Here is an 11,899-nt window from a genome sequence, read left to right as displayed (position 1 = left end):
GTCTGTGGGGTCTGGCTCAGGTGGAGGAAAAAGTTGTGCAATTTTTGGGAGGAACAATCCCAGTTGTGAGAAGGCTAGGCAAGAAAAATTTGTGCAATTTACGAAACGAGCGGGCAGTGGGAGATTGGCAGCAAAAACTACGCAATTCTTGAGGGGAACTGGAAGTCACCTTCTGAATCACTGGCATAAAAAACTGTGCAATTCCTGAGGGGAACTTTCAGTCAGCTATCGGGAGCTTGGTAGCAAAAACTGAGAAATTCCTAGAGGGAACTGGCAGTCAGCTACTGGAGCTTGGCAGCAAAAAATGAGCAATTCCTGAGGGGAACTGTCAGTCGGCTGTTGGGAGTTGCTGATGGGAAAAACTGCACTGATGGTGGGAGGTTGGCCTACTTGTCACCTCTGTGTAGTTTCTGAGCTGAGCAGACTGTTGGGCAGCAAAGGACTTGCTCATGAAAACTGCGCAATTTTTTGGGTAAGCAGTCAGTCGACTGCCGGGAGGCATTAGGTGACTTTTGAGGTCTAAAATGGGCCTCCTAAGGAAATAATAAAATAATAGCTAAACCAATAAAATAATATTTATGAATTTTCAATTCACTTTTTGCACCACAATCCATGTAACCATAGTTAAATTCAATTGAAAAATTGTACCAAGATAAAATTAATAAAAAAAATTGTATTGATGTGACCAGAAATAAGAATGAGATTTTCAAGAAAATGTAAGTATCATTGAAAAACTAATGCATTTGTCCTTTGTCCTTCAATAACTTAAAATATATTATAAATATCAATTCATAAATTCTTTATTGTATAATATACTATTAGTTAAAATTTATATTATTTAAATTATACAATTAAGTTATTTAATAACATGTAATTAATATAATAACATGTAATTAATTAATATACTATATAAAAATCAAATAATATAATATAATATAATAAATATTATTTATTGTTTTCTGTAATAATTTATGAATGGGTTACAATTGTCATAAAATTGTGTAAGAGTTTATCAAATAATTTTTAAAAATCAAAGATTTAATTTTTGTTTGGGACATAATAACTTGAAATTAAGTAGAATTTGTAAGATCAATTTATTAAAAAAAACCATAAATCATACAAAACTAATATACAGTTTTTCTTTAATTTTAATATTATTGTATTGTTATTAATATTATAATAATATTATTCATAGATTTAATTTATTCTAAAACTACAATGTCACATTTGTTTTATTTTGATTTCACATGTATAATATATATGTATAATTAATTTGAAATTGTAATATTAAATAAAATGAGATGAATAATATATGAAAATATACAAATATAATATTTATTGAAAAGTGTGTAAAGACATGAAGATTGTATAGAGATACGCATGGTTTCTTTCAAAAATATGAAATGACAATAATAATGTTTTATTCAAAAAGTGTTAAATGATTTTTATTATGAGTACTTTCCTTTATAATTTTAAAAGTAATTATTTGCAGATTTTTGTGGTGTGGGTTTTGAGATTTTGGGCTCGAATATTCCACAATATTCATTTTTATGTTGTCTATGTTTCAAGTTTAGAACAAGACTCATCCTCAGGACTGAATCTACAAAGAAGAGAAAGGGCGTTATAAATATGAAATGGAGTATTGTCAAAGTACTTAGAGCACTACCATGGTTAACCATGAGTTTTTATCAACCATTGAGAATGTGACTAGTAAGTACTTTTAACTAAAACAATGCCACCTCAACCATTAGGGATGATGTCATCCCCTAAAATGTGATTGGTTCTCATAAAGTGGATTTTGATTGTATATTTTCCTTAGGAGGCCCATTTTAGACCTCAAAATTCCCCTAATGGTTGGCTGGAAAAATAGTGCAATTTTTTGAGGGAGACAGGGACTGGCACTAGGTGTCTATCTGACCTGCCTGCGCAATTTTCTTAGTCAACGAAGTGGGCAAGGTCTGCAGCCTCTGCACAATTTTTTAAGGGAGTCAGTTTCGGGGTGGCTACCGAGTTAAACTCTCCAGTTGACCAGCATGAAGGTTGATTGATTGGCTTGCCGACAACGCAACTTAAAATGGCTTGCTTGGTGTTTTTGCACTGTTCTGGGTGACAATCAATCGAGTCGATGGTGGGGTGATGGTCCGCCTGTTAGAGGGGAATCTGGTCGTCAGAACTTCAACAAAGTGACTAAGTGTGTGAACTGCCGAAAGATGCATACGTGAGATTGCAAACACACACTTACATGACTAGACGACGAGACGACTCAAACCATCCAGACACATGCTCAACATGACTGACCGACAGTGTAAGCGACAAGTGCGACACTTGTGATTAATCGTTGGTCGACCATGACGATGCTTGCGCAACAATGAATGTGACTCTGTGTGTGAGTGCGATAGATGTTTTCATAGTGAACAAAACAAGTAAAAACGAAGCGAAGACCTTGAGCATGACCAGAAAATGGTCACAAGCATGACATTGACATAAACATGCAAAAAATTGTGTGAAATGATCAAGCAAGGTGGGTGCGAAGACTCACACGAGCTCACGGAGTGAACCCGAGTGTGCACAGCCATCAAGTGAAACTCTCAAGGGAGGCTCCGAAATTGGGTGCAGGCCAAAATTTTGGACGGTGGTTGTAGCCGCTACAATAGGTTAGTGTTGCAGTTGACTGTTGTTGATTGTTGATTTTGACACGGTTGTTTTGACTATGTATTGGGCAAGTGAATTTGTTGAAATATTGAATAATAATAAGAAGATTTTATCAAAGGGTTTTCCGCACATTGGGGTTTTTCCCTTGCATCTACCAAATCGTGTGTCCTCTTGTCTTGGCGTGTCTTTTGCACATTTTTTTATGTTCTATCTACATTTACTATCAATGTGTTTAATTTAATGTGATTTCTACTAGAAATAATTTGAAACTTTCATTGGGTTGATAAGGAACATTGAAGTAGATTGTGCTAAAGCGTAGAACATACCATTGTTATCTAAAATTAGTAGTGGGTGATATTTCTGTGTGAGTAAATATAAAACATATAATCCACCTTGTCTGTTTGGAGCCATCTATTACATGGACACATCTTCCATTACATGCTTCAAGGACGCAAACTAGATTAGACACATTACCCCTCCATTTAACTATTTGAGCTAACACACAATGGTATGCAATACCTTTTCACTGCATATTATGGAAAAAATACCCAACACTAGGGATTGGTTATTGTTGGTTGTGTTAGGAAAAAACATGAAGATCACCCATTCATTTGTGGCCTAGCCTCCAATATGGATATCATCACACATGATGTGTTTCTATTCTAGGATCACACGAATGCTACGATATTCACAAAAAATAAAAATGAGTAATAGAAAGAAACAAAGGAGGTAGAAAAACAAATTTTAATATATTCAATCTAATCCTTGAATAGAAAATATTTACATATATATAAATTTGATTCATACCCTAAGTGACTAATGCATCTAGAGCATTTTCATAAATATATGCAAGAAAAACATACAATTCTGCAAAGGACAATCACTAGAAATTTATGGGCATTTAATAAATTAAAAATATATCTTAGTGACCACATTGACTATGTTGGATTTTGTTGGGTGGTTAATACAAAACTTTAGCAAAAGAGAGATATAATTGCATCTAGCAATTTATAAAGATGCTTGAATTTTGGTTCATAATTAACATTTTACCACTTGAAGCTAAATGAAGGCTCCTAGATACTAAAATATAGCTGTAAATGAAATAATTTATATTGATCCTTACCTAGGATTACTCATCAAGTTAGCCCGAGGCCTACCAAACTTTGAAACAATGCTTGTTTGTATCTTGGATAAATTTTAATAAAAATATTAGCAAGGTTTTCATCTATATGAATCCTTTCCAATTTTAAATCCCCTTCCTCCAATACTCGTTGAATCCAATGCTACCTTAGGTCAATGTGCTTGGTCTTTGAATGACGTGTTGGGCCTTTTGTTAAATGAATGGAACCTTGACTTTCACAATACAATACATATATTTTTCTTGTTTTATTCATGTCTATCCTCTGAATCATTACATCAACAATGTTTGTTTGCATGTTATTGTTGTAGCTTTATATATGTTGTGGAGAGGGATACTACTTTCTGTAGTGTAGCACCCAAAACACTACCACACATGCAAAAATATATAAATAACCATTAGTAGAATTTATAGTGTCCACATCTCTTGCCATATCTGAATTTGTAAAACCTTTAATCACAATATCATTTTACCAAAACATAAGCAATAATGACTAGTAACCTTGAAATAATTTATGATCCACTTTATTTCTTGCCAATATTATTTCCCTAGATTGGCAAGGAACTTGCTTACAACTCCCATTGAATGTGCAATGTCCAATCATCTACATGCCATCACATACATTAGGCTACCAACTTCTAAAGCATAGGGAATCTTTCTCATTTCTTGCTTCTCCTTAACATCACAAGGGCACAAATAAACATTGAATTTTAAGTGAGATGCTAAGGGTGTATCGGGTAACTTGTCATCTTTAATATTGAATCTATATAACAAATTTTCAATATTTTTTTACAGTGACAACCACAAATTTTTATTATTTGTCTTATATGATCTTCATGCATAATATTTTTTTGGGAATTGGATAATCTAATGCTCCCTGTGTGTTTCATGACATGTGCTTAACCACCTCTCGAAGATATTTTCACTCTAGTGATACATCCATTTACTAACACCTGCGAGTTTTAGTTTGACGAAAATCGTGACTCCATTAATTGGCACCGGAGTCGGTTCCTTGAATTGCAGCTTAATAGATGGAAGGCAAATCTCAGAAGTGCAGAGATGGGAAATTCAAAGAAGCATGCATCCAAATGATCAAAGAAAGTCTCCAATATTGCAGTAGTCTCCAAATATGAAGAGAATCAATTTGGTCTACCAACACCTGAGTTTGATGAAGCCAAATATGAAACATGGGAATCCATAATGAAATACCATTTGCAAGCTCAAGGATATGATGTATGACACTCTATTGTTTTCAGAGATACCTCTACTGATGAATCTATAAGGTAAAATACAAAAGCTATGAATGTCATTCTAGAATCTCTGCCAGACTATGTAAAAGCCAAGGTATATCAATGTCTATTAGCCAAAAATATTTGGAAGAAGCTCCATATCCCATACTCAAAGAAGTATGAAGGTCAAGAAGAAGAAGATGATGATAATGATTCAAAGAAAGTAGATTCTCAGGTCAAAGAATTTGACAATGATGAAGAAGAATAAACAATAGTCAACATGGAGGCAAAATTGATCAATGCCTTATGTGATCTTAACAAAGAAAGGAAGAAAAATAAGATACTTGAAGAAGAACTTTACCTTCCAAGACTTCAAGTGCAAGAAGTTGGAAAGAAAGAGAAAAACTTGGCAAGCCAATTAGAGGAATTTGTAACATAAATAAACATGCTCAAGGAATGGCAGAAGGAAGGATGTTGAAAGGAAGGATCATAACATTGATGAAAAGGACCAAGAAATTGCTCAGTTCAAGAGGAAGGCAAAAGAAGAATATAAAGCTTCATGAAATAAAGGCACAAGCTCCAAGCCTCTGCACAACAATATTAACGCAAAATCTTGAAAATATTTCAAAGGCCAAATTGAATTGAAGGACAGAAGAAGATTGAAAATGTTGTTGCTCCAAGAAATAATGCTCAACAAATAGCTATACCTCCTCCCAGAAAGAATGTCTTCAGAAGATCTTTAGGACAAGACAACTCATCTAGCTGGCATGGTATGTTTAATGGTTATTGTTTCTTATGTACTAACTTTGGGCATAAGCTCAGGTATTGCAAATCTTATGATAGGGATGACTATCAAAGACATTATCAAAACCCTAGAAGTAAGTTTGCAAGATCACAGACCAGGTTTCAAAAGGACTTCGTTAGCAAAAAATATGTCATTTGTTTCTTCATTTAGGCACCATACAGAATGCTTCAAATTCAATAACTATGGACACATAGCTTGCGATTACATACATATGAAGTAAAATATTGATATTAGGTAAAGGATGATTTGGAGAAGAAAATAAAAACAAGAAGATCAAACAAGTGAAAGTATCAACAATCACCCTCTCAAGATTTGTAAAGGCACAAGACTATGATTAATGAACAAGTACACTAGAAGATGTCAAGGCTCGGGATGATCCACCTACAAAGTTGGTTTGTACATTATTTTGAAGAATAGATCTTATTGACTTCCTATGAATGTTGAAGAGAGGGAGTATATGTAGCAATGTTTGCAAATTTGAAGATCTATCCTTCAGTAATTGAATGATAGAGGGAAAATGTGACAAATTTGTTAGACGAGTAATCAAAATTATGGTCAGATTGGTCAAATTTGTCGACATAATTTGCAGAATGACTCATGGTAATATAGATGGAATTATTTGTGGCAAGTCTTGTGAGGCAAAGAAGGTCAAGGGGAGAAAGGAAATCAAAGGAAGAAATGTATATTGTAGGAATTCAAAGAAATATATTTCTTCAGGGGTAGTAAACCTTTCCCATTGATTTCAAAGGGGGAGATAAATCAGGAAAGCAAGATCAGAGACATAGAGTGAGGGGGAGTAGTATTCGTAGGAAGAGTATGTGTGTTACCATCAATAAAAAAGGTGTAGATTGTTGAATGGTGTTTTTATTGATGCCATTCTCAGTCCTTGAGCACTCTTAATATTCATCTAAGTTTTCATTTATTGGAAGCTCCAAATGACAAGAAGCCCTAGGAATCCCTAGACGCCCTGTACTTGTTGAAAAAAATATATGTAGAAGACAATGAAGTTGATCATGAAACCATCGTCATTTAATTCTCCTCGCCATTTTGATTCCAATGGTAGGTGGTACATCTCCTAATTCCTCATAGTGGAGGATTTACGCCTCTTTAAACAATGGAGCCCTAACTTTGATCAAGAATCCCCAAAGGATATGCTAAAAGGAAATTTTGTTAATTCAAAAAAATAAAATTAAACTGGGCTTATCCTATTCAAGACAAAATTCAATTTCTTATCAAGGCCATAATGACCAAAAAATTAAATTAAAATGGTTGTGGGGTTCTTTTCTCCAAATTTAATTTTTGGAATTCAAATTTTAGTTTGACTCCCTCCAATTCTCAAGTCGACTGATGTCCTCAAGGAGTGCCCTCGATTCACTCTAAATTTTTTAGTATTTTTATTGGGGTAGCAACGAACATGTGTTCTAATATCTATGATGCCTAAGAGGCTAAGGAACACGAGATATCCAAAACCTAGAAAAGGATTCGCGAGAAAAGACTTGCGGTCACCTCAATTAAATTAATTAGCCAATAATTAAATATTTCCTATGTCTAACATAGGAAAATTGGTAAATTAAAGTGAAATAATTGAAGGTTTCAACTTTGCTCTAGAGACTTCAATGAGCGTGGTTGTTGAGACTCCAATGAGACAATAAGATCATGTCGAAGGTTTTGGAGAAGATAACAAGTGAGTTTAGTAGTTTTACTAACAAAGTTGTAGTATTCAGGTAAGCATGCAAATGAAGCTAGGGAGGCACCAGAAGCAAGGTTTTTAGCAGATATTTGGGAGTATTTTTCTGAAGAAAATTTCCACAATGATTTCCAGTTTCGATAGACATGAAGGGGATCGATTTATCTATAGAGAAGGAGGTCGCATTAGCTAGTGTGAGCAACTAGTTTTCCTAGTATGAGTTGTTGAGGAGATCACATTCGAGTTTCCATTTGTCATATATATATATATATATAAGGTAGAGAGAGTGGGTCTAGGATGCAGTATGACTTGTTGGTACACTGGAGAAATTGAGGTAAAAAATGAGACTCAAAACAAAAAAGTACAACCAAAATCAACTTAATAAGAACCAATAGTATTCAAGATTATGATTTCAACCATGGGGGATGATTCACCATTTTTGGAATAAAAAAGTAAAAATTAAAAAAAAAACTACTTTTTCAACTTATCTCCCAACGGTTTTACTCAAATTTCAAATGGAAGCACTCGCTGGATGTGGAATTATAATGTTCCTAAACATGAATGTAAGTGATATAGAAAGCATGCAAACAATCAAGCAATCAGAAAAACGAAATATAGATTAAGAACCCATGGAAACACTAGAAATAGAGAACTGTTGAGCCATTTTATTACTTCTTCAGGAGCAAATACAATAGTAAAATATAATGGTGCACCTAGGCTTGTCTCAATGGACAAGCATGGAAAAACACAGGTGAGAAAATTTCGAACTGAATGTTGTTGCAACTGCTGCACCAAACTGAACTGCACTGCCCTAGAAAAATGCTTTGTCTGCTGACTTCAAAGGGTTTGAATCACTGCTTCCCATGCTCAGAAAATATAAGATTTCAGCTCCTTTCTCCTTGGCCTAAACCTAGAAAAAACCCACGAAAGAATTGAGCAAATGTTGACCTCACAATTTTGGCCCAAATTCCCCTTAGCTCCTCTAGTTGTTGGCTAAGTTGGGACCCCTATTTTACCCCTTAGATCTACCCAAAAAATTGTATAAATTTAGGAGTGTGATCCTTGCCCAAAACCCAAAATACCCAGAAAGGGTTTCCCTTGGTTCCAACCTTCAAAAATTGACCCTTCATAGTTTGGCCCTCCTCCAATTTCGAATTCTGTTGCCGTGACTGATACTATCAATCTCTACTCTCCCAACTCCAGAAATCATCCTTAAATGGCCCTCCAAGTGATCTCTTACTTCTCCCAACCATCTCGAACTCTAAAATTCCTTCCTCCAACTCCCACGTGAGCCTAGTGATGGCTCTGCGCAGGCCCAGGTAATTGTAAATCAAACTTTTGGGATGCTGAGTCTAAACTCACAAGAAAGGCTCGCAATTTACTACTATCCCAATCCTCTAACTCTCCCGGAAAATGCTTGATCACTGATAGCTCCAAACTCCCCTTGAGTATTCTCCAGCTAGCCAGAAATACGCACTCCTTGTTGTAGCTAAATGGTAGTGTTGTAACACACTCCCAGAACTCTCGAAATACTTATGGAACTGCCTCTCTAGGGTGGGCATGAATGGTCCCCCGAAGTAGAGGTTGAATCTCCCACTTGAGAGATTCGTGGCTAAACAACTGGTTGACTTAGCTAAACAACAAAGTGAAAAATCAAGTAATTTTGATTGCAAGGTGTAAGAATGAATCCAAAATGAGAGTTGCTCCCTCCTTATAACTCCTTCGGCCTCCTTAGCCTCATGTGGGCCCCTCCATCCACCTATTCAAATTTACCTCCAAGTTATTCGAATGGGCCAATTCGAACTCCCATGTGGATGGACCCCACATTCCACTAGCAACCAAATAAAATCGAATTGTCTCCTAAGTCCCTAAGTCGAAAATGACGGGTTCTATTCCTTATCCAAAATTGTGCAAAATTGTGTAGCAGCACCCTGTCACAAATGTGTTTAAGAAGGGACATGATAGTTCTCCCCTCCCAAATGTTGCTTGCCCTCAAGCAACCTCACAGCTGGGTGCTCCAAAATGTTCTCACCCTCCTAGGTGGCATCCTCATCCGACAAGCTCTTCCAATGCACCAAAAATCGCTTGTCCTCAAGCAATGCCTGAGAAAGAAACCTCTCTTACTGTTGCTCCCCACTGTCACTGCAAAATGTGCCAGGGTCCCAGATGTGCAACTGGATCATGCGTAATCTCTGCACTGTCCTGATATGGAAGAATCCTTCAATACCAGGATCCGAGGCAATCCTATCCAACATGAAGCTCCCCTCGCTCCACTCACTATCCTGCCTGGTGAAAGTACCAGAAATCCCCTTCTCCATCAGCGACTTGCTAAAGACCAATGGAATATTTGTATGATCTCCCCTTGCAATAGTCGGCACATCCCTAAAGGTTATTGAGCTGTGAAGAGTTGTGATGCCCCAATTCCCTACTAGTCCCAGAATGGTGCCATCATGCTAACGTTGCGCTACTCTTACTATGTCATACTCCTCATCATGTGCAGTCAGTATCCTCCTCTCTTGGAACTCGATGGTGTAATACTGAAAGAGGCAAGACACATCCTGCCTGGGCATCTCCATGGCACTCAGGCCTACCCATCCAAATCTAACTCCGAACCTGTGTAGCAACAAAGAATGTTTGCCTCCCCATAAGATGAAACCCTTTGTGAACCCCCATGTGTCATCCCAAGAGAGAACTATATCACTCTCTGCCATGACTCCGCTCATCATGAGTGATCTATCAATCAACTGAATCCCTGCATCCCATAGCCAGACCTGTTGCGGCACAGCCCTGTCAACCGATGGAATACCTTTAGCCCTCGTCTCTAGTCCCTGTGTGTGATCACTATATAGGCTCCATATATCGTGGGATAAGCTGATGCATGATAATCTACCTTGTGCCTGCCACTATGTATTATCGATGATCGCTGGGATCCACATGTGCCAAAGAGCTACCCCCTTAATGCAACCAAAAGATGGGTATCCGATACTTGTAATCGACTCAAGGTATGTGGACCCCTCCTATCCCTACCAACCATCTCCCTTAGGTCTACCATCCACCCTCTCGATAATGTGCCAATACAATGTCTGGAGGTCGGACAAATACTGGAAAGTTGCCTCAATCGTACACGATATCCTCTGCTCATGCATGGTCCTGACATGCCCTGTGGAAAGAGTGACACATGTCTCCCTCGTGACCTGCTCCCCAGGTGTAGGCTCACTGATGAATGATATACCACCCTTATAGATGATCATCTCATCCCCCAACCTTTGGTTGTCATCTCTTGCACCGACCCAATGCCACCACTGAGAAGTCTCTCCCCTTGTGCGTTGAGTGTCATCCCAATATCTCAGGTGATCTACCTATCCCAAGTCGTTTGTGCCTGTAAGTGATGTAGAAGAGGGACAAGCATGTGAGTCACCATGGATACCATCGAGTATCGCTCATCTGCATCCCCGTCGATCCTCGTTGAAGTACACCCAAAGGTATGCCCAATGTTTGTGACCACAAGTCTCCTTGGAGGCAACCCTTCAAGGCCTCGTTGTGCAACACCATATTCCCCTGCATCCCACTGAGTAACCCTGTAGTCCTCAACCTGGAACTGTACCTTGCAACCTCTCCCTGTACACCACTGGATACCCTGTGCTACTATTGTACCATCCTGTACCGTCTCGTATCCTGCCTGTGTCACTGTATCTGGATATCCCCACGTGTACTTGATGTGATGTGAGTCGCTTAATGCAAACCAACATGCTACATCAAACAACCACGCATCTCCATGCTCCTCTGCAGGCCAGTGCTCATCACTGCATACCTCTATACAACACTGGATGCTAGGTTCTAAAATTGGGTCTGTATGCATCAGGTCGCATCCCTCTGCATAAGACTGGACTCTGTAGCATATCCTTGTGCACCCCTAGGTACCACTGCCTACTGTCATACCACGTTGTATCATGTTCCATCCTCCATGTGCCGATGCATCCACCAATCTGCTAGTAATCCCTCCATGATGTGGGCTACATCTCCCCATCTACCTTGAAAGACCTGAGTGGTCTAATTCCTCACATGCCAATGGGAATGACACTATTGTGACTATCCTCAGTAGCTCCAGTGTCCAATATACCAATGAGAGAGCACCATCTCCATGTAATGCCCTGTCCCATGGTCTGTCGATACCACCTCCTCCTACCAGCTCCTGCCATAGTAGGCTAATCACCCTATGACTCCATGCACAATCAATATGCCAAGACAACTCATGAAATTGGTCTGCTCCCTTGTCAAACCATCTTGTCACTACTGTTGTCCCGGGCTCTGATGGAGATATGAAAATGTGTGTGTGCCCAAATGTCGGATCCATTACACAGATACTACTGTCACCTAATGACTCTATG

Source organism: Pinus tabuliformis, chromosome 1_1 (assembly GCF_031772625.1).
Source record: "Pinus tabuliformis cultivar Carrire ecotype Pingquan chromosome 1_1, CPIR1, whole genome shotgun sequence".
Lineage (NCBI taxonomy): Eukaryota > Viridiplantae > Streptophyta > Pinopsida > Pinales > Pinaceae > Pinus > Pinus tabuliformis.
The sequence above is the reverse complement of the archived record's forward strand: the minus strand, read 5'-3'. Positions refer to the sequence as shown.